The sequence below is a fragment of the Bombina bombina genome, chromosome 2 (assembly GCF_027579735.1).
Source record: "Bombina bombina isolate aBomBom1 chromosome 2, aBomBom1.pri, whole genome shotgun sequence".
NCBI classification, from domain to species: domain Eukaryota; kingdom Metazoa; phylum Chordata; class Amphibia; order Anura; family Bombinatoridae; genus Bombina; species Bombina bombina.
The window spans coordinates 320,428,295-320,455,346 of NC_069500.1; the positions used below are offsets into that span (position 1 = coordinate 320,428,295).

Genomic DNA, 27,052 nt, shown 5'->3' on the forward strand with positions numbered 1-27,052 from the left:
TGGACAACCTGTTGGCTCTCCTGGTGACTCTGTCCAGATCACTTGTCCCAAGGGACATCATTCTTGAGACCATCCTGGGAGATTGTGACTATGGACGCAAGTCTCTCAGGATGGGGAGCTGTTTGGGGTGCCAGGAAGGCACAGGGCCTGTGGACTCAAGAGGAATCTCTCCTCCCGATCAACATTTTGGAACTTCGAGCGATCTTCAATGCTCTGAAGGCTTGGCCTCTTCTGGGTTTGTCCCAGTTTATCAGATCCCAATCAGACAACATAAACACGGTGGCTTACATCAACCATCAGGGGGGAACGTGGAGCTCCCTAGCAATGAGGGAAGTATCTCGGATTCTGAAATGGGCGGAGGCCCACAACTGCTCGCTTTCAGCGATCCACATTCCGAGTGTGGACAACTGGGAATCGGATTTCCTCAGCAGACAATCTATTCATCCGGGGGAATGGTCTCTACATCCCGAGGTGTTTGCGGAGATTTGCAAAAGATGGGGGATGCCAGAGATAGATCTCATGGCATCCCGTCTCAATTCTAGCTGCCCAGATATAGGTCGCGGTCCAGGGATCCTCAGACGGAGCTAATAGATGTATTAACAGTGCCTTGGAGGTTCCATCTGATCTACATTTTTCCTCAGTTACCACTCCTTCCTCGTGTAGTGGCCCGCATCAAGCAGGAGCAAGCATCAGTGATTCTAATTTCTCCATCATGGCCGCGAAGGATGTGGTTCGTGGACCTGGTGGGGGTGTCTTCATCTCCTCCATGGAGGTTACCTTGTTGCAGGGATCTGCTGGAACAGGGTCCTTTTGTTCATCAAAATCTAGATTCTATGAGGCTGACTGTGTGGAGATTGAACGCTTAGTCCTCACCAAGAGGGGTTTCTCTGAGAGGGTTATTGATACTCTCATTCAAGCTCGTAAGCCTGTTACTCTTCGCATCTATCATAAGGTGTGGAGGACCTACTTATTCTGGTGTGAAGAACGTGGATTCCCCTGGCATAAGGGGAATGTCAGGGTTTCCAGGATTCTCTCTTCTCCAGGATGGCTTGGAGAAGGGCCTTTCTGCTAGTTCTCTTAAGGGACAGATTTTGGCCCTGTCTGTTTTACTGCATAAGAGGCTTGCTGAGCTTCCAGATGTTCAGTCTTTTGTTCGGGCTCTGACTAGAATCAGGCCGGTGTTTAGATCTATTACTCCTCCTTGGAGTTTAAATCTTGTTCTTAAAGTGTTACAGAGGGCTCCGTTTGAGCCTATGCATGTAATTGACATTAATTTACTGTCTTGGAAGGTTCTTTTTCTACTGGTTATTGCTTTGGCGTGCAGAGTATCTGAGATTGCTGCCTTGCAATGTGATCCTCCTTACCTAGTATTCCATGCTGATAAGGATATTCTTTGTACTGGGTTAGGTTTTCTTCCTAAGGTCGTTTCAGATCGCAAAATCAATAAGGAGATTATGGTCCCTTTCTTGTGTCCTGATCCTTCTTCTTCAAAGGAACGGTTACTTCAAAGTTTGAATGTTGTTCGGGCCTTGAAGTTCTATCTTCAGGCAACGAAGGAATTTAGACAGACCTCTTTTTTGTTTGTTGTCTATTCTGGGAAGCGTAGGGGACAGAAAGCCTCTTACACTTCCTTATCTTTTTGGTTAAGGAGCATTATTCGCTTAGCATATGAGACAGCGGGGCATAAGCCTCCTCAGAGGATTAAGGCTCATTCAACTAGAGCTGTGGCTTCCTCTTGGGCCTTTAAGAACGAGGCCTCTATGGATCAGATTTGTAGGGCGGCTACCTGATCCTCCTTACATACCTTTTCAAAGTTTTACAAATTTGACGTTTTTGCTTCAGCTGAAGCAGCTTTTGGGAGAAAGGTTTTGCAGGCTGTGGTGCCCTCAGAATAGGGTCCGCCTCTCTTTTTACCCTCCCGTTTCATTCAGTGTCCTCTAGAGCTTGGGTATATGTTTCCCACAAGTAAGGAATGAAGCCGTGAACTCTCCTCATATTAAGAAGGAAAACATAAATTATGCTTACCAGATAATTTCCTTTCCTTCTGTATGAGGAGAGTCCACGGCTTATGTATGTTTTTCTATTTGTCTTCTCCATTGACTTCTATGGGGGAATACGTGAATGCACGCGCAGTTTGGCTTTTTGGATTACGCAAGTTAATTAACGTGTGCGCAATATAAGTTATTTCGCAACTTGCAAAACCAGCCCAACCCCAGATGCGAAAAATACATAATGCACACAGTGTTTTCGCAACTCAGATTTGTCGCGCGAATTGTAATCTTGCCCTTTTTAATTACAAGACATTTGTGTGGTGTTGCTATAAAATAACATAAAAGCCAAGTCTTCAAAGAACACTAAAGTAAAATTTATACTTTCATGATTCAGATAGAGTATGCAATTTTAAACATGTTTCCAGTTCACTTACAGCATCAAAATGTGCACAATCTTTTTATATGCACATACAGTGGGGCAAAAAAGTATTTAGACAGCCACCAATTGGGCAAGTTGTCCCACTTAAGAAGATGAGAGAGGCCTGTAATTTTCATCATAGGTATACCTCAACTATGAGAGACAAAATGGGGAAACAAATCCAGACAATCACATTGTCTGATTTGGAAAGAATTTATTTGCATATTATGGTGGAAAATAAGTATTTGGTCACCTACAAACAAGCAAGATTTCTGGCTCTCACAGACCTCTATCTTCTTCTTTAAGAGGCTCCTCTGTCCTCCACTCATTACCTGTATTAATGGCACCTGTTTGAACTTGTTATCAGTATAAAAGACACCTGTCCACAACCTCAAACAGTCACACTCCAAACTCCACTATGGTGAAGACTAAAGAGCTGTGAAAGGACACCAGAAACAAAATTGTAGACCTGCACCAGGCTGGGAAGACTGAATCTGCAATAGGCAAGCAGCTTGGTGTGAAGAAATCAACTGTGGGAGCAATAGTTATAAAATGGAAGACATACAAGACCACTGATAATCTCCCTCGATCTGGGGCTCCACGCAAGACCTCAACCCGTGGGGTCAAAATGATCACAAGAACGGTGAGCAAACATCCCAGAACCACACGGGGGGACCTAGAGAATGACCTGCAGAGAGCTGGGACCAACGTAACAAAGGCTACCATCAGTAACACACTACGCCGCCAGGGACTCAGATCCTGCAGTGCCAGACGTGCCCCCCTGCTTAAGCCAGTACATGTCCATGCCCGTCTGAAGTATGCTAGAGAGCATCTGGATGATCCAGATGCGGATTGGGAGAATGTCATATGGTCAGATGAAACCAAAGTAGAACTTTTTGGTAGAAACACAACTCGTCGTGTTTGGAGGAGAGAGAATGCTGAGTTGCAACCAAAGAACACCATACCTACTGTGAAGCATGGGGGTGGCAACATCATGCTTTGGGGCTGTTTCTCTGCAAAGGGAACAGGACGACTGATCCGTGTACATGAAAGAATGAATGGGGCCATGTATCGTGAGATTTTGAGTGCAAACCTCCTTCCATCAGCAAGGGCATTGAAGATGAAACGTGGCTGGGTCTTTCAGCATGACAATGATCCCAAACACACCACCCGGGCAACGAAGGAGTGGCTTCGTAAGAAGCATTTCAAGGTCCTGGAGTGGCCTAGCCAGTCTCCAGATCTCAACCCCATAGAAAACCTTTGGAGGGAGTTGAAAGTCTGTGTTGCTCAGCGACAGCCCCAAAACATCACTGCTCTAGAGGAGATCTGCATGCAGGAATAGGCCAACATACCAGCAACAGTGTGTGACAACCTTATGAAGACTTACAGAAACTTTTGACCTCTGTCATTGCCAACAAAGGATATATAACAAAGTATTGAGATGAACTTTTGATATTGACCAAATTCTTATTTTTCATCTTCATAATTTGCAAATAAATTCTTTCCAAATCAGACAATGTGATTGTCTGGATTTGTTTCCACATTTTGTCTCTCATAGTTGAGGTATACCTATGGTGAAAATTACAGGCCTCTCTCATCTTCTTTAGTGGGAGAACTTGCACAATTGGTGGCTGAATAAATACTTTTTTGCCCCACTGTAGGCAAGAGATCATAGTATATACATATGGCCGTCACATGAAAATGGAACTAACTTTGAAATTTGTCCGAATAAATTCTAATAGTCATTTAAAATTCAGACTTAAAGGGACACTGAACCCAATTTTTCTCTTTCGTGATACAGATAGAGCATGACATTTTAAGCAACTTTCTAATTTACTCCTTTTATCAAATTTTCCTTATTCTCTTGGTATCTTTATTTGAAATGCAATAATGTAACCTGGGTTGTCCTTGCTGATTGGTGGATAAATTTATCCACCAATAAAAAAGTGCTGTCCAGAGTCCTGAACCAAGAAAAAAGCTTAGATGCCTTCTTTTTCAAATAAAGATAGCAATAGAATGAAGAAAAAATGATAATAGAAGTAAATTAGAAAGTTGCTTTAAATTGGATGCTCTATCTGAATCACGAAAGAAAAAAAATGGGTTCAGTGTCTCTTTAATGCTTTTTCATTGCCTTTTCATTATGCAAAATGTTCCAAGTATTTTAATGGGACACTGAACCCAAATTTTTTCTTTTGTGATTAAGATAGAGCATGCAATTTTAAACAACTTTCTAATTTACTCCTATTATCAAATTTTCTTCGTTCTCTTGCTCTCTTTATTTGAAAAAGAAGGCATCTAAGCAATTTTTTTGGTTCAGAACCATGGAAAGCACTTGTTTATTGGTAGGTGAATTTATCCACCAATCAGCAAGAACAACACAGTGTGTTCACCAAAAATGAGCCGGCATCTAAACTTACATTCTTGCATTTCAAATAAAGATACCACGAGAATGAAAAGAATTTGATAATCGGAGTAATTAGAAAGTTGCTTAAAATTGCATGCTCTATCTGAATCACGATAGAAAAAAATTGGGTTCAGTGTCCTATATATCTCTATATACCTATAGCTGTACATTTACATGTATATATATATATATATAGGTTTAGATATATAATTTACAAAAATACATGATACATATATATATATATATATTTATATAAATATCTATTTAAAAATAAAATTAATTAAAATTATGGGGGGAGATAAAAAACTGAAATTAAAATCTTTAATCCTTGCCTAGATGTGCTAATTTCCTATGCAAATATTTACATTGATTTATTTAAAAATAAAAAGAACATTTTCTTGTATGTGAAGAACATTGTCTATAGTGCACTTGGTTAAATTAGGTTGGGTTAGCATGTGAGCGATAGGTGTTAGTTTTTTTTATTTTGCTGCTCCAACAAAGTTTATGGGGAGATGAAGTTAGCACAGTCACGATATCCAAAGTCCTGAAGTTAGCGGGCATCGACTTTCTCTTGCATGCAATTTACTATCAACTTGTAATATGCGTGCTAACCTACACGCATTAAAAGTTTACTTCTGCCAGTGTTTGCGTGCGAGTGAAAACAATAAATAGCGGGACACTTGTAATCTGGCCCTTTGTTTACTATCCCTTTCACCTGGAATGGCCCTTTAAATGTGAGGCCTGGGTCTGTTACAGGCAAAGCTAAAGTTTAATTACCACAGAGTATGCGGTTGGGACAGTAAATAATGTGAGATTTTTAAATAAAGTGTTTACTTTGCAGTATATTTGCAGTATTCATTGTGCCCCATTTCATATAATTGTGTGTGAATTGTAAAGTGTGTAATTCTCGCAGCTGGAAATGCACCTGTTGACTTATCAAGGCTAACTCTGCTACACATATTTCCCTAATTGGTGTTATCTGGTTACAACTGCAAAACAATGAATTTGAAACTAACTTAATGACTGTGGCTAGCCTTGTTGTCTGCAGACTTAAGCCTAGATTTGCTCCTCCAATAAGGAAAATTGTGGGTGTAGTTTTGCTCTTCAAAAACCATTGCAGCAAACAAGATGTTAATTTGTCTTAAAAATGTTTAGGCTTGGGTGATATGTTATTCTACAATAACACAACAGAGATATTTGTAATTACAAGGTATTCCGTTTAGAAAATAGTCCTAAGAAATATATGCTTTCCTGCTTATAAAATGCATGCAAGTATCCTGTAAAATATTAAAATATCCTTGGCTTGTAAACAGAAATGATATGACAGGATGCACTAAGTTTTAAATAGAAAAACAATTGGTGACATCTGTGTATAAAGATAAGTTGTAATCAATGGCAATACATCCTGGGCAGTTATGTGGTTAACAAACAACTGAACAGTTGTTTGAAGGGGAATTTCATGTTGAAAATTGTATTTTTTAAAAAATATTTTAGATTTTAAATGTTTTGTTTAAAACAAGCATTTACCCAATTAAAATATGCATTAAGATCATATTTGTTTGCATATAATTGTAATAAGAGCATGCCACCCTCTTTTTTCTGTCCATTTGAGGAACTAAGTGGCTTTATAGTGTCAGGCATTCATGATTGAATTAGTTCTAAGCTTACCCTACCCCAGTTTTAAAAAGAGGGCAAACTTTCTAATCAGAATTTCTTTTTAATAACACGATGAGTCCAAGGATCATTTTAATTACTATTGGGAATACCACTCCTGTCCTGCAGGAGGCGGCAAAGAGCACCAAAGCAAAGCTGTTAAATATCACCTCCCTTCCCTCCCAACTCAGTCATTCTCTTTGCCTACGTTAAGTGTAAGGAGGTGGTAAATTAGGTGTTTAAAAATAATAAACTCTTGAGTGAAGAATCTTTTCTAAGTAGTGCAAGATTGTGCTGCTTTGTCCTAGCGTGTAGCCGTAGTCCATATCAGTCTCTTCAATAGAGCAGTGGTGGCTTTAGAGCAATGGGAACTGGTGGGACATACAGTAATTCTCACTGCGCCTCCCATATTCTGATGCCGCCCTTACCCTGATAACCTGAGGGATATTACTCAGGACTTTTGTTTATTTACAGGTCCATATGAGGGAGAGGACCTCTCAAACTTGGAACTCCCTTGCTGTCAGGCAGAAGATGAGGTAAGTGCTGACTTTATTTCTGGGGGTAGAAAGAAAACTCAGAAAAAGTTTGGGCACTTTATTATTTTTATTCAGACCTCATTGAACTTGGGCTCTTTGTTAAAGGGTTACAGAGATAGATTCTCCTAGTGTATTAGGGGACACTATGGCAGCTTGGACGCAGACACTGGGGCTGAATGTGACATGTGACTCTCATCTCCCGGCGGTTTCATAACTAATAATAGCCGACCGGGAGATTACATATTGACATACGATGAGCTGTACTGCAGAGAGCGAGCTCAGTGTGAGGTTTCTCTGTTAAATTGTAGCAAACGGACTAAGCAGCTGCCTAAACTGAAGCTGATCAGTCTGTTATTTTGCTCCCGGTTGTTGAACTTAGTTAGATGACGACCGGGAGATGGCTGTTGAAACACCTACGATGGGCGGAGCTTGTGTGGCGCCAATTTAGTTGCACACCTCTTTCCTAGCACTTCCGGTTATCTGAAGGAACGGAGGAATTTAAGTCTGAGTGTTTGCGCTTTGGCACTTCCGGTTATCGGAAGGAACAAAGGAATTTACAGCGCTACTGCTGAGTAAGGATTTTGAGCAGAAAAGCTGGCAGGCACCTCAGCTGGGTTAAGCTGAGGTGTAGAGGGGGTTTGCAGTACTCATGTACCTCATGTACCTATTCAGCCATTTCTGCCCACTTAAAAATTAAATGTTACACTTTAAAATTTAAAGAGACAGTAACGTTTTTTATGTGTTACTTTTTATTAAAAAAGTTAAGACTTTTATTTGATTAATCTTCCATATGTGAGTCAGATTGGTCCAAGAGACCCTACAAAGTGTCACCTTATGTTTTTAAACAAATGTGGAACCACCAATCCCTTTCTCTGTTCCTTATGTTGTGAGAACTTTACTATAGGGATAAAAAAATTCTCCTCAAGTGTCCAGAAATTTTTATAGCCCACACATGCAGTGCCCTGCGCTTCCTCGCAAACTCTATCTGGAGTTACTTGGCAAGACTTCTTTAATGTCATTGGCAATATCTGTTGCATTGTCTGCTTTTCCCATGCTGCAGGGAAAACGCTTTATGAAATGTATTTAATAAGATACAGTAGTAGCTATTCCGCATGTTTCTTCCCTGAAGCCTGAAGAGGAAGATACTTCGGTAGTATATAAGGGGAAAATCTCAGACTCTGTCTGGGTAATACCTTTATCTGATACTGAAGTTGTTTCTTTCAGTTTAAGCTTGAACACCTCCGTTTGCTACCTAAGGAGGTTCTAACTATCCTGAACGACTTCGACATTACTGGCGTAGTCAATCCTAATCTGTATAGTAAAACTAAACAAATACCCTCCATGGTGTACATATTTTTGGTACCAGAAAGGGCTACAGAGAGACCGGGTACCCCTTTTTCTCCATCTCCTAACTTTAATGGATGCTTTTTGTGTCAGACTCTATTGAGGAGTCTTGGCTGACGGTTCCCTAGGAGGTAAAAGAATGTATGTACACCAGGGTTTACAATGACTACCTGCAGTGTTAACAATACTAGTGGGGTAGCATAAAAAGTAAAAATGTAAAAAGTAAAAAGTCTATCGGATAGACACTCCCCTTGAAAAAATCCAGGACTGGATAAGGGCCTTGAAGTTATCCAACTTCTTTTCTACAGATGCTTGCCTTCAGGGGGAGTTAAGATTTCAGGCTTCCTATAATGGCCCGCAGAGCGTTATGGTTAAGATTCGGGTCTGCAGATGTCTCGTCTAAGTCTAAACTTTTGATGATTCCTTACAAGGGAAAGACCTTGTTTGGACCTGGTCTGACGGATGTCAGAGTAATTTTATTTCCTATCGAATTTTCAAGCGGGAGCAGTCCAAGCCTTCCTGGAGACCCAATCAGTCTTGGAATAGGGGAATGCAATTCAAAAAGCCTGCTGTTGAATCAAAGGCAGCAAGAAGAGCCTGTCTCCAATGCGGGACCGGATCTTGTGGGGGGGGGGGAAGCTTTCCTTCTCGTTCAAACTTGGTTTAGAGATTCAAACTGGAGTTTAAGAGTTTTCCTCCCAGCGGCAGGTTCTGCCTTCAAAATCTTCTGCAGACCAGATAGAAAGAGAGGCGTTCTTACACTTGTATGGAACTTCTCCGACCTGGGAGTGATAGTTTCTGTTCCAAAGCAGGAACGAAGTCTGGGTTTCTATTCTGTTCTGTTTGTGGTTCCCAAGAGGGAACCGTCAGACTAATATTATTCATGAGTCTAATCAAGATGAAACTATTCGTTCCATTCTTCCTTGGGCCCAAGAGGGTCAATTCATGACAACAGTGGAATTAAAGGACGCGTTCCTACATATTCCTATTCACAAGGATCATCACAAGTTTCCCTAAGGTTTGCCTTTCTAGTCAAACACTTCCAATTTGTGGCTCTTACCTTCGGTCTTGCTGCAGTTCCCAGAATTTTCTTAAAGGTTCTGGGATCGCTGTTGGCGGTGCTTCGTTTACGGGGCATTGCAGTGGCGCCCTATCTGGACGACATCCTGGTCCAGGCGCCATCCTTTCAACAAGCAAGGTTCCTCACGGCAATGTTGTCTTCCTTCCTGCAATCTCACGGTTGGAAGGTAAAATCGGTAAAAAGCTGCTTAGTTCCAAACACAAGGGTATCTTTTTTAGGAACATTAGATTTCCTATCAATGTATTTTTTTCTGACAGAAGTCAGGAACTCAAAGATTTCGATTCTGATCTAGTTCTGCAGTCCACTCCTTGGCCATCAGTGGCTCGGTGCATGGAGGTATCAGGCTGATGGTGGCAGCAATGGACATCAACCCGTTTGTTCGGTTTCACCTCAGACCTCTGCAGTTAAACATGCTAAAACAATGGTACGGAGATTATGCGGACTTGTCTCCTCAAACAATACGGGAGCAGAAGACAAGGGATTTTCTTCAATGGTGGTTGTCTCTAGATCATCTTCCCCAGGGATTCTGCTTTCGCAGAATATCTTGGGTGATTGTGACAACAGTCGCCAGCCTTCTAGGATGGGGAGCAGTCTGGGGATCTCTAAAGGCTAAGGGAGTTTGGATTCAGTCAGAGTCTGTTCTTCCTATAAACATTCTGGAGCTGAGAGCAATGTTCAGTGCTCTTCTGGCCTGGCTCCAGTTAGACTTGGTCCAGTTTATCAGGTTCCAATCAGACAATTACATCAATCATCAGGGAGGAACGAGGAGTTCCTTAGCGATGACAGAGGTAACCAAAATAATTCAGTGGGCGGAAACCCACTCTTGCTGTCTGTCGGTGATCCACATCCCAGGAGTGGTTAGCTGGGAGGCGGACTTTCTGAGCAGGCAGACCTTTCATCCGGGGGAGTGGGAACTCCATCTGGAAGTGTTTTCCTGCCTGATCCTCAAATGGGATCAGCCGGAATAGGATCTCATGGCATCTCGGCAGAGTGCCAAGCTTCCGAGGTACGGGTCAAGGTCCAGGGACCCTCAGGCGGTACTGATAGTTGTCCTGGCGGCACCTTGGACTTTCAGTATAGCATACCTATTTCCTTTGTTTGCTCTTCTTCCTCGGGTCATTGCTCAAATCAAGCAGGAGAGGACCTCGGTGATCCTCATTGCACCGGCTTGGCCACACAGGATTTGGTATGCGGATCTGGTGGACATGTCGTCTCTGCCACCTTGCAGACTTCCGTTGAGGAAGGACCTTCTACTTCAAGGGCCCTTTTTTCACTCAAATCTAGTTTCTCTGAAGCTGACTGCTTGGAGATTAAACACTTAATTTTATCCAAGCGGGGCTTTTCAGAATTGGTCATAGAGATCATGATTCAGGCTTGTAAACCTGTATCTAGAAGGATTTATCATAAGAGATAGCGTATCTATCTTTATTGGTGTGAATCCAAGGGCTACTCGTGGAGTGAGGATCCTAGAATTCTGTCTTTTCTCCAAGAGGGTTGGAGAAAGGATTATCCACAAGTTCCCTAATGGGTCAAAATTCTGCCTTATCTATTTTGTTACAGAATAGTCTGGCAAATGTTCCAGATGTGCAATCCTTTTGTCAGGCTTTGATCAGGATCAGACCTGTGTTCAAGCCAGTTACTCCTCCATGGAATCTTAATTTCATTCAGATAAGGTAGTTTTACGTACTAAAATTTGGATTTCTTCCTAAAGTTGTTTCTGATCGGAACATTAATCAGGAGATTGTTGCTTCGTCCTTGTGTCCTAATCCTACTTCTCCGAAGGATCGGCTTCTGCACAATTTGGACGTGGTTCGTGCCTTAAAATTTTACCTGCAGGTGACTAAGGACTTTCGTCCGTCTTCTGCTTTGTTTGTGGTTTTCTCAGGTCAGAGGGCTACGGCTACTTCTCTTTCTTTTTGGCTGGAGAGTACCATACATTTTGCATATGAGACTGCTGGTCAGCAGCTTCCAGAGAGAGTTACGACTCTTTCCACGAGGACTGTTGCTTCATCATGGGCATTCAAAAATACAGCTTTTGTGGAACAGATTTGCAAGGCATCAAACTAGTCCTCTCTTCACACTTTTTCAAGGTTCTATAAGTTTGACACTTTTGTTTCGGCTGAGGCCGCTTTTGGGAGAAAGGTTCTTCAAGCAGTGGTGCCTTCCGTTTAGGTTCCCTGTCTTGTCCCTCCCATATCATCTGTGTACTCCAGCTTGGGTATTGATTCAGAATAGTAATTAAGATGATCCGTGGACTCATCGTGTCATTAAAAAAAAAAAGAAAATTTATGCTTACCTGATACATTTATTTCTTTTTTGACATGATGAGTCCATGGTCCGCCCTGTTTTTTAAGACAGGTTGTTGGTTATTATAAACTACAGACACCTCTGCACCTTGTTACTTCCCTTCTCTCCTTTACTTTGGTCGAATGACTGGGTTGGGAGGGAAGGGAGGTGATATTTAACAGCTTTGCTGTGGTGCTCTTTGCCGCCTCCTGCAGGGCAGGAGTGGTATTCCAAATAGTAATTAAGATGATCCGTGGACTCATCGTGTAAAAAAAGAAATACATTTATCAGGTAAGCATAAATTTTCTTTTTTCCTGGAGTTAAAAAAGGCTTGAATATAATTACATTATTATTATTATCATCATCATAATTATCATATTTTTTTAGTGTTGCAAAATTCCATAGCTCTGGGTAAATGGGTAGGGGAACACTATGACGCTGATTACTGATTTAAAAAAATACATAAAAATGACTAAAAAAAATAATACTCTTGACAAGTACATCAGTCCAGACAGACAAATACACTATATATTATACATATCGGGGGAGCTTACAAGTGGAACGCTTTTTAACAATTTCGCTCGATCGTTAACACCACCAGAAGTAAAGTTTTTTCACACGCGGTTTAATGCTTCTATTAATTACAAGTTGAAAGTAAAGAATGTTAACCTATTCTCTCCATAGACTTTGATGAAGAGCGCAGAAGAAGAAAAAAAAGGAATATAGCTCATGTCGGTTTAGTGCACATAAAGAATTAGGGGCCGGTTTATCAAAGTGCGAGAGGACATGATCCGATGTAGCGATCATGATCACCGCACATCGATAAATGCCAACAGCATACGCTGTTGGCATTTATCATTGCACAAGCATTTCACAAGAAATGCTTGTGCAATGCTGCCCCCTGCAAATTTGCAGCCAATCGGCCGCTAGCAGGGGTTGTCAATCAACCCGATCGTATTCGATCAGGCTGATTGCTGTCCGCCGCCTCAGAGGTATCGGACGAGTTAAGGAGCAGCGGTCTTAAGACCACTGCTTCTTAACTCCTGTTTCCGGGGACCCTAAAGGCTTGCACGGAAACAACTGCATTGTGGCCCCTTTGTGTTCTCCTGATGGTTTTGCGTACATAAACCCGATAGGAGTACACTAATTCTTCATGTGCGCTAACCTGAGTATATAACCATGAGTTATATTCAGGTGCAGTATTTATTAAATATAAAATATTAAAAATTAATGTAAATAATTATTATAGATGTTCTTAAAAATTCTAAAAAAATATTTGACTATATATATATATGTATATTTTTCAATAACTATAATAATTATTAATAATTATTATTATTTTTTTAAATATTTTATATTTAATATTAAGATAATGTGCCTTAAGATAATTAATTCTTCATGTGCGCTAACCCAAGACCGAGTTAGACCTACAGCCGGAAACTTAAAGTATGTTATGGATATTGTATTGCAATATCGCCACACACGCTAACTTTAGTGCGCCATTTGTAATCTAGCTTATTATTTTTAACTCTAAAGCAAGTATCAAGTGAGATACATAATTAGCATTGTTTCATCAACCATATGCTATGGGTCACATGACCCATTGTTTGAAGCCCTCTGGTACTTATATTGTGTAATCTCAACTGGTTTAATTCTAGGATGGGGAGCAGTCTGGGGATCTCTAAAGGCTAAGGGAGTTTGGATTCAGTCAGAGTCTGTTCTTCCTATAAACATTCTGGAGCTGAGAGCAATGTTCAGTGCTCTTCTGGCCTGGCTCCAGTTAGACTTGGTCCAGTTTATGAGGTTCCAATCAGACAGTTACATCAATCATCAGGGAGGAACGAGGAGTTCCTTAGCGATGACAGAGGTAACCAAAATAATTCAGTGGGCGGAAACCCACTCTTGCTGTCTGTCAGTGATCCACATCCCAGGAGTGGTTAGCTGGGAGGCGGACTTTCTGAGCAGGCAGACCTTTCATCCGGGGGAGTGGGAACTCCATCTGGAAGTGTTTTCCTGCCTGATCCTCAAATGGAATCAGCCGGAATTGGATCTCATGGCATCTCGGCAGAGTGCCAAGCTTCCGAGGTACGGGTCAAGGTCCAGGGACCCTCAGGCGGTACTGATAGTTGTCCTGGCGGCACCTTGGAATTTCAGTATAGCATACCTATTTCCTTTGTTTGCTCTTCTTCCTCGGGTCATTGCTCAAATCAAGCAGGAGAGGACCTCGGTGATCCTCATTGCACCGGCTTGGCCACGCAGGATTTGGTATGCGGATCTGGTGGACATGTCGTCTCTGCCACCTTGCAGACTTCCGTTGAGGAAGGACCTTCTACTTCAAGGGCCCTTTTTTCACTCAAATCTAGTTTCTCTGAAGCTGACTGCTTGGAGATTAAACACTTAATTTTATCCAAGCGGGGCTTTTCAGAATTGGTCATAGAGATCATGATTCAGGCTTGTAAACCTGTATCTAGAAGGATTTATCATAAGAGATAGCGTATCTATCTTTATTGGTGTGAATCCAAGGGCTACTCGTGGAGTGAGGATCCTAGAATTCTGTCTTTTCTCCAAGAGGGTTGGAGAAAGGATTATCCACAAGTTCCCTAATGGGTCAAAATTCTGCCTTATCTATTTTGTTACAGAATAGTCTGGCAGATATTCCAGATGTGCAATCCTTTTGTCAGGCTTTGATCAGGATCAGACCTGTGTTCAAGCCAGTTACTCCTCCATGGAATCTTAATTTCATTCAGATAAGGTAGTTTTACGTACTAAAATTAGGATTTCTTCCTAAAGTTGTTTCTGATCGGAACATTAATCAGGAGATTGTTGTTCCGTCCTTGTGTCCTAATCCTACTTCTCAGAAGGATCGGCTTCTGCACAATTTGGACGTGGTTCGTGCCTTAAAATTTTACCTGCAGGCGACTAAGGACTTTCGTCCGTCTTCTGCTTTGTTTGTGGTTTTCTCAGGTCAGAGGGCTACGGCTACTTCTCTTTCTTTTTGGCTGGAGAGTACCATACATTTTGCATATGAGACTGCTGGTCAGCAGCTTCCAGAGAGAGTTACGACTCTTTCCACGAGGACTGTTGCTTCATCATGGGCATTCAAAAATACAGCTTTTGTGGAACAGATTTGCAAGGCATCAAACTAGTCCTCTCTTCACACTTTTTCAAGGTTCTATAAGTTTGACACTTTTGTTTCGGCTGAGGCCGCTTTTGGGAGAAAGGTTCTTCAAGCAGTGGTGCCTTCCGTTTAGGTTCCCTGTCTTGTCCCTCCCATATCATCTGTGTACTCTAGCTTGGGTATTGATTCAGAATAGTAATTAAGATGATCCGTGGACTCATCGTGTCATTAAAAAGAAAAGAAAATTTATGCTTACCTGATACATTTATTTCTTTTTTGACACAATGAGTCCATGGCCCGCCCTGTTTTTTAAGACAGGTTGTTGGTTATTATAAACTTCAGACACCTCTGCACCTTGTTACTTCCCTTCTCTCCTTTACTTTGGTCGAATGACTGGGTTGGGAGGGAAGGGAGGTGATATTTAACAGCTTTGCTGTGGTGCTCTTTGCCGCCTCCTGCAGGGCAGGAGTGGTATTCCAAATAGTAATTAAGATGATCCGTGGACTCATCGTGTAAAAAAAGAAATACATTTATCAGGTAAGCATAAATTTTCTTTTTTCCTGGAGTTAAAAAAGGCTTGAATATAATTACATTATTATTATTATCATCATCATAATTATCATATTTTTTTAGTGTTGCAAAATTCCATAGCTCTGGGTAAATGGGTAGGGGAACACTATGACGCTGATTACTGATTTAAAAAAATACATAAAAATGACTAAAAAAAATAATACTCTTGACAAGTACATCAGTCCAGACAGACAAATACACTATATATTATACATATCGGGGGAGCTTACAAGTGGAACGCTTTTTAACAATTTCGCTCGATCGTTAACACCACCAGAAGTAAAGTTTTTTCACACGCGGTTTAATGCTTCTATTAATTACAAGTTGAAAGTAAAGAATGTTAACCTATTCTCTCCATAGACTTTGATGAAGAGCGCAGAAGAAGAAAAAAAAGGAATATAGCTCATGTCGGTTTAGTGCACATAAAGAATTAGGGGCCGGTTTATCAAAGTGCGAGAGGACATGATCCGATGTAGCGATCATGATCACCGCACATCGATAAATGCCAACAGCATACGCTGTTGGCATTTATCATTGCACAAGCATTTCACAAGAAATGCTTGTGCAATGCTGCCCCCTGCAAATTTGCAGCCAATCGGCCGCTAGCAGGGGTTGTCAATCAACCCGATCGTATTCGATCAGGCTGATTGCTGTCCGCCGCCTCAGAGGTATCGGACGAGTTAAGGAGCAGCGGTCTTAAGACCACTGCTTCTTAACTCCTGTTTCCGGGGACCCTAAAGGCTTGCACGGAAACAACTGCATTGTGGCCCCTTTGTGTTCTCCTGATGGTTTTGCGTACATAAACCCGATAGGAGTACACTAATTCTTCATGTGCGCTAACCTGAGTATATAACCATGAGTTATATTCAGGTGCAGTATTTATTAAATATAAAATATTAAAAATTAATGTAAATAATTATTATAGATGTTCTTAAAAATTCTAAAAAAATATTTGACTATATATATATATGTATATTTTTCAATAACTATAATAATTATTAATAATTATTATTATTTTTTTAAATATTTTATATTTAATATTAAGATAATGTGCCTTAAGATAATTAATTCTTCATGTGCGCTAACCCAAGACCGAGTTAGACCTACAGCCGGAAACTTAAAGTATGTTATGGATATTGTATTGCAATATCGCCACACACGCTAACTTTAGTGCGCCATTTGTAATCTAGCTTATTATTTTTAACTCTAAAGCAAGTATCAAGTGAGATACATAATTAGCATTGTTTCATCAACCATATGCTATGGGTCACATGACCCATTGTTTGAAGCCCTCTGGTACTTATATTGTGTAATCTCAACTGGTTTAATTCTAGGATGGGGAGCAGTCTGGGGATCTCTAAAGGCTAAGGGAGTTTGGATTCAGTCAGAGTCTGTTCTTCCTATAAACATTCTGGAGCTGAGAGCAATGTTCAGTGCTCTTCTGGCCTGGCTCCAGTTAGACTTGGTCCAGTTTATGAGGTTCCAATCAGACAGTTACATCAATCATCAGGGAGGAACGAGGAGTTCCTTAGCGATGACAGAGGTAACCAAAATAATTCAGTGGGCGGAAACCCACTCTTGCTGTCTGTCAGTGATCCACATCCCAGGAGTGGTTAGCTGGGAGGCGGACTTTCTGAGCAGGCAGACCTTTCATCCGGGGGAGTGGGAACTCCATCTGGAAGTGTTTTCCTGCCTGATCCTCAAATGGAATCAGCCGGAATTGGATCTCATGGCATCTCGGCAGAGTGCCAAGCTTCCGAGGTACGGGTCAAGGTCCAGGGACCCTCAGGCGGTACTGATAGTTGTCCTGGCGGCACCTTGGAATTTCAGTATAGCATACCTATTTCCTTTGTTTGCTCTTCTTCCTCGGGTCATTGCTCAAATCAAGCAGGAGAGGACCTCGGTGATCCTCATTGCACCGGCTTGGCCACGCAGGATTTGGTATGCGGATCTGGTGGACATGTCGTCTCTGCCACCTTGCAGACTTCCGTTGAGGAAGGACCTTCTACTTCAAGGGCCCTTTTTTCACTCAAATCTAGTTTCTCTGAAGCTGACTGCTTGGAGATTAAACACTTAATTTTATCCAAGCGGGGCTTTTCAGAATTGGTCATAGAGATCATGATTCAGGCTTGTAAACCTGTATCTAGAAGGATTTATCATAAGAGATAGCGTATCTATCTTTATTGGTGTGAATCCAAGGGCTACTCGTGGAGTGAGGATCCTAGAATTCTGTCTTTTCTCCAAGAGGGTTGGAGAAAGGATTATCCACAAGTTCCCTAATGGGTCAAAATTCTGCCTTATCTATTTTGTTACAGAATAGTCTGGCAGATATTCCAGATGTGCAATCCTTTTGTCAGGCTTTGATCAGGATCAGACCTGTGTTCAAGCCAGTTACTCCTCCATGGAATCTTAATTTCATTCAGATAAGGTAGTTTTACGTACTAAAATTAGGATTTCTTCCTAAAGTTGTTTCTGATCGGAACATTAATCAGGAGATTGTTGTTCCGTCCTTGTGTCCTAATCCTACTTCTCAGAAGGATCGGCTTCTGCACAATTTGGACGTGGTTCGTGCCTTAAAATTTTACCTGCAGGCGACTAAGGACTTTCGTCCGTCTTCTGCTTTGTTTGTGGTTTTCTCAGGTCAGAGGGCTACGGCTACTTCTCTTTCTTTTTGGCTGGAGAGTACCATACATTTTGCATATGAGACTGCTGGTCAGCAGCTTCCAGAGAGAGTTACGACTCTTTCCACGAGGACTGTTGCTTCATCATGGGCATTCAAAAATACAGCTTTTGTGGAACAGATTTGCAAGGCATCAAACTAGTCCTCTCTTCACACTTTTTCAAGGTTCTATAAGTTTGACACTTTTGTTTCGGCTGAGGCCGCTTTTGGGAGAAAGGTTCTTCAAGCAGTGGTGCCTTCCGTTTAGGTTCCCTGTCTTGTCCCTCCCATATCATCTGTGTACTCTAGCTTGGGTATTGATTCAGAATAGTAATTAAGATGATCCGTGGACTCATCGTGTCATTAAAAAGAAAAGAAAATTTATGCTTACCTGATACATTTATTTCTTTTTTGACACAATGAGTCCATGGCCCGCCCTGTTTTTTAAGACAGGTTGTTGGTTATTATAAACTTCAGACACCTCTGCACCTTGTTACTTCCCTTCTCTCCTTTACTTTGGTCGAATGACTGGGTTGGGAGGGAAGGGAGGTGATATTTAACAGCTTTGCTGTGGTGCTCTTTGCCGCCTCCTGCAGGGCAGGAGTGGTATTCCAAATAGTAATTAAGATGATCCGTGGACTCATTGTGTAAAAAAAGAAATACATTTATCAGGTAAGCATAAATTTTCTTTTTTCCTGGAGTTAAAAAAGGCTTGAATATAATTACATTATTATTATTATCATCATCATAATTATCATATTTTTTTAGTGTTGCAAAATTCCATAGCTCTGGGTAAATGGGTAGGGGAACACTATGACGCTGATTACTGATTTAAAAAAATACATAAAAATGACTAAAAAAATAATACTCTTGACAAGTACATCAGTCCAGACAGACAAATACACTATATATTATACATATCGGGGGAGCTTACAAGTGGAACGCTTTTTAACAATTTTGCTCGATCGTTAACACCACCAGAAGTAAAGTTTTTTTACACACGGTTTAATGCTTCTATTAATTACAAGTTGAAAGTAAAGAATGTTAACCTATTCTCTCCATAGACTTTGATGAAGAGCGCAGAAGAAGAAAAAAAAGGAATATAGCTCATGTCGGTTTAGTGCACATAAAGAATTAGGGGCCGGTTTATCAAAGTGCGAGAGGACATGATCCGATGTAGCGATCATGATCACCGCACATCGATAAATGCCAATAGCATACGCTGTTGGCATTTATCATTGCACAAGCATTTCACAAGAAATGCTTGTGCAATGCTGCCCCCTGCAAATTTGCAGCCAATCGGCCGCTAGCAGGGGTTGTCAATCAACCCGATCGTATTCGATCAGGCTGATTGCTGTCCGCCGCCTCAGAGGTATCGAACGAGTTAAGGAGCAGCGGTCTTAAGACCACTGCTTCTTAACTCCTGTTTCCGGGGACCCTAAAGGCTTGCACGGAAACAAATACATTGTGGCCCCTTTGTGTTCTCCTGATGGTTTTGCGTACATAAACCCGATAGGAGTACACTAATTCTTCATGTGCGCTAACCTGACATGAGTTATATTCAGGTGCAGTATTTATTAAATATAAAATATTAAAAATTAATGTAAATAATTATTATAGATGTTCTTAAAAATTCTAAAAAAATATTTGACTATATATATGTATATTTTTCAATAACTATAATAATTATTAATAATTATTATTATTTTTTTAAATATTTTATATTTAATATTAAGATAATGTGCCTTAAGATAATTAATTCTTCATGTGCGCTAACTCAAGACCTAGTTAGACCTACAGCCGGAAACTTAAAGCATGTTATGGATATTGTATTGCAATAGGGCCACACACTAACTTTAGTGCGCCACTTGTAATCTAGCTTATTATTTTTAACTCTAAAGCAAGTATCAAGTGAGATACATAATTAGCATTGTTTCATCAACCATATGCTATGGGTCACATGACCCATTGTTTGAAGCCCTCTGGTACTTATATTGTGTAATCTCAACTGGTTTAATTATAGTATAGAAGGTACTGGGGCACGATTACATATACGGCACAGGTTTTGGCGCAAGCGTGGGAACCCGCGCCACCCGTAATTTCACCTCGCACATCGGGGTATTACATATACTGCGCTGTTAGATGCTAAACTGGTGTAAGTAAGACAAACTGGCGATCTTCTGAAATGTGCGCAAATACACATTTTAGTCGTCGCAAGTAACTTACGCCAGTATTTTGTCCATGGAAAGTGTAAATAAAGAGTAGTTTTATGCAAATTAGGCTAACACATTTGTAAAAATGGACAGATTTCAAATAAAAATGCGACACGTAATTACGCTATTCAAAATTCATATATAAACCCATGCGCAGCCACCATTTTCTTCAGTGTGTTTGGATTGTTCGTTGAGCTACAACACACTACACTGGAGTGGAGGATTAGTGAGAGTAGAGAGAGAGGCACAAACAGAGGAGTTAGTTAGGTCGCATTGTTGTTTGATTAAGCTTGTACACTTACACATATTTTTACATATTGCACACATATTTTGCATACATACATATACAAAATACACCACACTTTTTTTTCTAACACCTCACACATTTTAATTGATTTTTACAGTGTGATAGGCTGAGTGTTTGGTTGTGATTGTGTGTGATTGAACTGGGGGTTAGTGTGTAGTGTGATTTAGTGTGAGGATGGCAGGGAGAGGTAGGGAGGAGGGGAGAGGAGTGGCAGGGAGAGGAGTATTGGAGAGGACAGAAGGAGCAGTGGGCCCCCCCGTCAGGGAATAAGTGGAATGGGGAGAGGGAGAGCTAGAAGGGTTGATGGGAGGGGAGATGCCCGAGAGCCCCAGAGAGCAGGCACATCTAGGAGAGGGACAGAGGGTGCACATGGGCACAGAAGGGGGGAGGAGGGAGAGGATAGGGAGGAACCCACACAAGGGACATCACAGGGAGGTAGTCAAGCGTCCATGGAGTATAAGAGGCTGAGATGTCCAAACTTCTCATTTGATGAAAATGTTGCCCTTGTCCAGGCCATCATGGACAATTACAGTGCCCTCTTCGGGCAGGAGCAGGGCAAAGGCATTGCCAAAAAGTGAAAAACTGCATGGTTGGCGGTAGAGGATGCCGTCAACAGAGTGGCCCCGCAGAGGAGGACTGTTGAGGGCCTGAAAAAGCGGTGGAATGACTGCAAGAGGCGGGTCAAAGAAAAGATGGGGCAGGAAGCTATGCACCAGAGGGGAACAGGCGGTGGTCCATCCCTGGATATTGAGTATAACACCTGGCAGGAGATGATACGCAGGTCCCTGAGTATCACAGCAGTCCGTGGACTTCCAGGGGCTTGTGACTCAGGGGCTGCAACCACAGCACATCATGCTGGTGAGTAACATCCCACACACCAGTATTATATGTATTTGAGATATAACATCCTTTAATATCACACATTCATATACACATTGAGGAGCATGGTATTTAACCTACTAACAAAAACATCTACAATTATATTTGACATTACTGCTACTTAACACAATGCAATTCATGATATGAGGTGGAATAGTGCAATACTAACATGTCTCAGAATAACAGTTTGACATGAGAATCAGTATAGGCCCTAGCATGTATCAATGTATATTGTATGCCCACGTGGATTTATATCTGGCTGTACTAATCCCTCTCATCCTTTGACTCCTTCAGAGAACCTCCTGTCACGAGGATACAAACATCCATGCCACCACCACCAGTCTTCAGGCAACCACCAGAACAGTATGCTCCCAGGCGTGAGCATGGTTGGATGGCTTCAGTTGAGGATCTGGGAGTGATGCCACCACCATTGCCATTTGACCCCTGGCAAGATTCCTGGCCAGAGGAATATCCTCCCTTTGGCTTTGAGGGGGAGCCAAGGCAGCCACAAAGGGTCCATGTATTTACCCCCCCATAACACAATCTCATGGCAGTCAGGGATTTTACCCACAGACAATGTCACAGGAAGTGCCAATTGGACAGGCTGAGTGGTCACACACTGGTCATCAGTGGGACTATCAACCAACCATGAGAGCTCCACCATCATCAGCAATTGGACGAGCTCCACCATCGGCAGATGGAAATATAGCAGAATCTACAGCTGCACCTCAAGCACCATCAAATGCAGGTGACCCTGACCCACATGAACCAGCAGTTGAAGCTGGCCCTGCCCCACATGAACCATCAGATGCAGGTGACCCTGCCCCACATGAACCATCAGATGTAGGTGACCTGGCCCCACATGAACCAGCAGTTGAAGCTGGCCCTGACCCACATGAACCAGCAGTTGAAGCTGACCCTGCACCTCCAGCAACATGCAGGTGACCCTGCCCCACAAGCACCTAGAAGCCCTGCTGCTCAAGAGCCTGTGGATGCATTGTATTCTCCCCTGGCCAAGAGAGGTTCTTCAGGAACCATGAAAGGTTCATCAGGAGCCAAGAGAGGATACAAAAACGTAGCATAGAGCTACAGAGGGACATGGCAACATCGTTAAGTGCAAGTAATCATTACCAGTCACAGATGATGCGAATTCTGTCTGATATGCAGATTCAAATGGACGATAGATGGAGAGAACAAAATCAACTCTTGGGTGTCTTGGTTGAGCACTTTACACACCAGCAGGACACTGCCTCCAGCCTATCATCTGTGGCCAGCACACCAGCAGAAACAGCAGAATCTTCTCAAACCAGGAGAACTAGGAAATCCACTACAGTCACGTCAGCTCCCTCATCCAAGAAGCCAAAAAAGAAATACATATTCTTATAGTTCACTATAAATCTTGTCCTATGTTATTTACCATATTATTGTCATCCACACCCATGTGAGGTGTGTTTTAGTACACTAATATTGTTAAAACATATACTATGACCTGTGTGGAAATGGCAAAAAAAAAACGGTAATATTATCATGTTTATGACATATTCTTGTACTATAACTCACATCCACAATAGTTGTTTATTAAGGGTACATATAGTAATATTCACTAAAAAAATCAATGTATCTCACATCCAATATAAATTGACACATAGGTTTATATAATAGTGATGTTACTGATAGGGTGTGCATTATCAGGTGTTTTAAGGCTGCAGGTGAGAGGTTGTGTTGTCTGTGATTGGTTTGACACAATTGCAAAGAGGTGGCCTTCAAGAAGGTCTTATAAATTATCTTATGAGCCATCCAAGGTTTAGCTTTCAACTAAGAATACCAAGAGAACAAAGCAAGTGTTAGGATTAAATCTGAAAGTAGTTTGAAATAACATGCCCTATTTGAAACAAGAAGGTTTTCTTTGGACTTGACTGTCCCTTTATATATTTTGGCATCAATGCCAAGCTGTGTTAACATTAGAATAAATTACACTCCAGTGGGTTCTAAAGAGATGAAGGTAATACAATTATGATTTCCCATTGTTTTCTCCTCCAAGTATTGTTGATTGTTTTGAGAACAAATGTAAAGTAAATAAGCAAGTATATGTCCACAATGTGATAAAGTGATGAGATCTGATTCTACCTACAAGCTCAATCCATTTGATTATGTTGTGGCTCAAACAACAAAATCAGCTATTTCAAATACACAAATAAACCTTAAAAAACAATATCATTGTATACTGTCCCTTTAATCTTGAGATGCTGCTTAAATGTATGTGTTTGTTAAGGCTTCCAGTGAGTTACGTTGCTTTTTTCGTCAGTGCAAGGGTTGCTGCGCCTGCAATATGTGGCGAGATGAGAATGGAGTAGATTTTCTGAATTCTGCGTGCGTAAGTCCTTACGCTGTATATTGGATACCAAATTGCGTGGCTGTTCTATGTTAGTCTATGGGGATAAAAATTACAGCCGAAGGGTGAAATATACGCGCGTAACTTGTATGCTACGCCTTATATGTAATACCAAAATCGCGTAAAATCCGGCGGCGGAGGATTTTGCGGGCGACGCATATGTAATGGAGCCCCTGAAGTTACCATGATATGTCCTTTTTATTTTTTTATTTTAATTAGTGTACAGCTACTTATATATTCACCATTTTTCATAAACTCTTCGTTGGAAGAAAAGGATGCTCCGCGTCGAATGTCTTGAAGATGGACCCGCTCCTCGTCGGATGGATGAAGATAGAAGATGCCATCTGGATGAAGACTTCTGCCCGTCTGGAGGACTACTTCGCCCGGCTTGGATGAAGACTTCTCCCGGCTTCGTTAAGGACTTCGGCCCGGTTGGATGAAGACTTCTGCCGCTTCCTTGAGGATGGATGTCCGGTCTTCAGAACAGTAAGTCGATCTTGAGGGGGTTAGTGTAAGGTTTTTTTAAGGGTGTATTGGGTGGGTTTTATTTTTAGGTTAGGGTTTGGGCCTGCAATAGAGCTAACTGCCCTTTTAAGGGCAATGCCCATCCAAATGCCCTTTTCAGGGCATTTGGAGCAAGAGTCTGCTCTCATGAATTCACGCTTATTATGTTTAGATGCACAAATTGCAGCTCCTATGCAATTTTATTCTTCATGTGTCAAGAAAACCTTGCAAAATAAAGGTAACATTTTTGAGCCTAATGTCTCTCAGGATGATGCTGTTAAAATAATACCTCAGATTTCTCCTTCTACGTCCCAAGCCTTAATGGCGTCACATGCAGTGCCCAGCGGTTCCTCTATAACTCCTAGTGGAGTTCATTTAAAAGCAGAAATTGCTGCCCAGGTATTTTCAGCAGGATCTGCGGCATTAGCTGCCATTCCCAGATTACAGGGAAAACGCAAGAGGAAATCTAGAAATTCTGAAAGTAAGGTGCCTGTCCTCAGTTTTGCTTCCTAACTTGCCCTTTGTCATAAGTCTGATGAGGAAGATACATCGGGACTTTCTGAGGGCGAAATCTCAGATTCGGACAGTATAATTCCTTCTTCTGAGACTGAGGTGGTATCCTTCAGATTTAAGCTTGAACACCTTTGTGTATTGTTAAAGGAGGTTTTAGCTACTTAAGATGACTCAGATACCCCTGTCGTTGTCACTCCTAAGAAATCTAGTAAATGTAATAGTTTCTTTGATGAACCTTCCATTGCGAAGGTTTTTCCTGTGCCGGACCGTGCTAGAGGGATTATATCACAGGAATGGGAGAATCCAGGGGTGTCTTTTTCCCCGTCTCCCATTTTTAAGAAAATGTTTCCTGTCGAGGACTCCATTAAAGACCATTGTTATGCTGTACCCAAAGTTAAAGGGGCCATTTCCACTCTGGCTAAAAGAACCACTAATTCTATAAAGGATAGCTGCTCTTTTAAGGATCCGATGGACAAGAAGCTGGAGGCTTATTTTAAAAAGATTTATGTTCATCAAGGTCTCCAATGGCAACCTGCATTGTGTATTGCCACCGTGACTAGTGCGGCATCTTATTGGTTTGACGCCTTGTCTGATTCTCTTCAAGTAGAGACTTCCTTGTATGAAATTCAGGATAGGATTAAAGCTCTTAAATTGGCCAATTCCTTTATTGCAGATGCCATTTTACAGGTTGTTAGACTAGGAGCTAAAACTTCTAGTTTCGCTGTCCTAGCCCGCAGGGCATTATGGTTTATATCCTGGTCTGCAGACGTTTCCTCTAAAGTCAAGCTTCTGGCAATTCCTTACAAGGGAAAAACCTTGTTTGTAACCGGTTTGGCAGAAATTATCTCTGATATTATGGGTGGAAAAGGGTCTTTTCTACCTCCAAGATAAGAAGAATAGGCCTAAAGGACGTCAGAGTAATTTTCGTTCCTTTCGTAACTTCAGAGGAAAGCCTTCCCCTTCTTCTTCCAAGCAGGGACAATCCAAGTCTTCTTGGAAACCCAATCAGTCTTGGAACAAGGGGAAACAATCAAAGAAACCTGCTACTGATTCCAAATCAGCATGAAGGGTTTGCCCCCGATCCGGGATCAGATCAGGTGGGGGACAGACTTTCTTAGTTCTCTCAAGCCTGGATACGAGATGTCCCAGTCCCTGGACTGTGGACATAGTATCCCTGGGTTACAGAGATATTGTTGTCTTTTCTTCGTTACCACGGATGGAATGTGAATCTGGAAAAAAAACTCCCTTTCCCCTGCTACAACAGTAGTGTTCTTAGTGACCATAATAGATTCTCTATTAATGAAGATTTTTCTGACAGAGGTCAGGAAAAATAAAATCATTTCCTCTTGCCTCTCTCTTCAGGCTACTGCTCATCCTTCAGTGACTCAATGTATGGAGGTAATCGGTCTGATCATGGCTTCAATGGACATCATTCCTTTTGCTCGATTCCATTTGAGAGCTCTCCAGTTGTGCATGCTCAGACAATGTAATTGCGACCATACGGATCTATCTCAGAGAATAGAGTTAGATCAGTCATCAAGGGATTCTTTCCCGTGGTGGATTTCTCAGGAACATCTGTCTCAGGGCACATGCTTTTGGAGACCTTCCTGGGTGATCGTGACCACGGACGCCATCTTGCTGGAACTCGTTAAAAGCTCAGGGCCTTTGGACTTGGGAGGAGTCTGCTCTTCCTATCAACATCTTAGAGTTGAGGGTGATTTACAATGCTCTATTGGCTTAACCTCAGTTGTCCTCATCCCAGTTTATCAGGTTCCAGTCAGACAACATAACCTCTGTGGCTTACATCAATCACCAAAGAGGAACTCAGGGTTCCTTAGCCATGAAGGAGGTTACTCAGACCCACAATTGCTGTCTATCTGCCATTCACATTCCAGGAGTAGACAACTGGGAAGCAGATTTTCTGAGCAGACAGACTTTTCATCCCGGGGAGTGGGAACTCCATCCGGAGGTGTTTTCCAGCTTAGTCCTCAAATAGGGGGTGCCGGAGATAGATCTGATGGCGTCCCATCAGAACGCCAAGCATCCAAGGTACGGTTCAAGGTCAAGAGATCCGCAGGCCGTTCTGATAGATGCTCTGGTGGTTCCTTGGGTTTTCAGGTTGGCATACCTATTTTCCTCCGTTTGCTCTCCTTCCACGAGTCATTGCTTGTATCAAACAGGAGA

At 41.7% G+C, this 27,052-nt stretch overlaps 1 protein-coding gene across 1 annotated transcript in view; it reads left to right on the forward strand.

Moving 5' to 3' along the window:
- LOC128646933 (P2X purinoceptor 6-like) overlaps window positions 1-27,052 on the forward strand; it is a 221,872-nt gene that overhangs the window by 119,898 nt on the left and 74,922 nt on the right. The window lies entirely within an intron of this gene.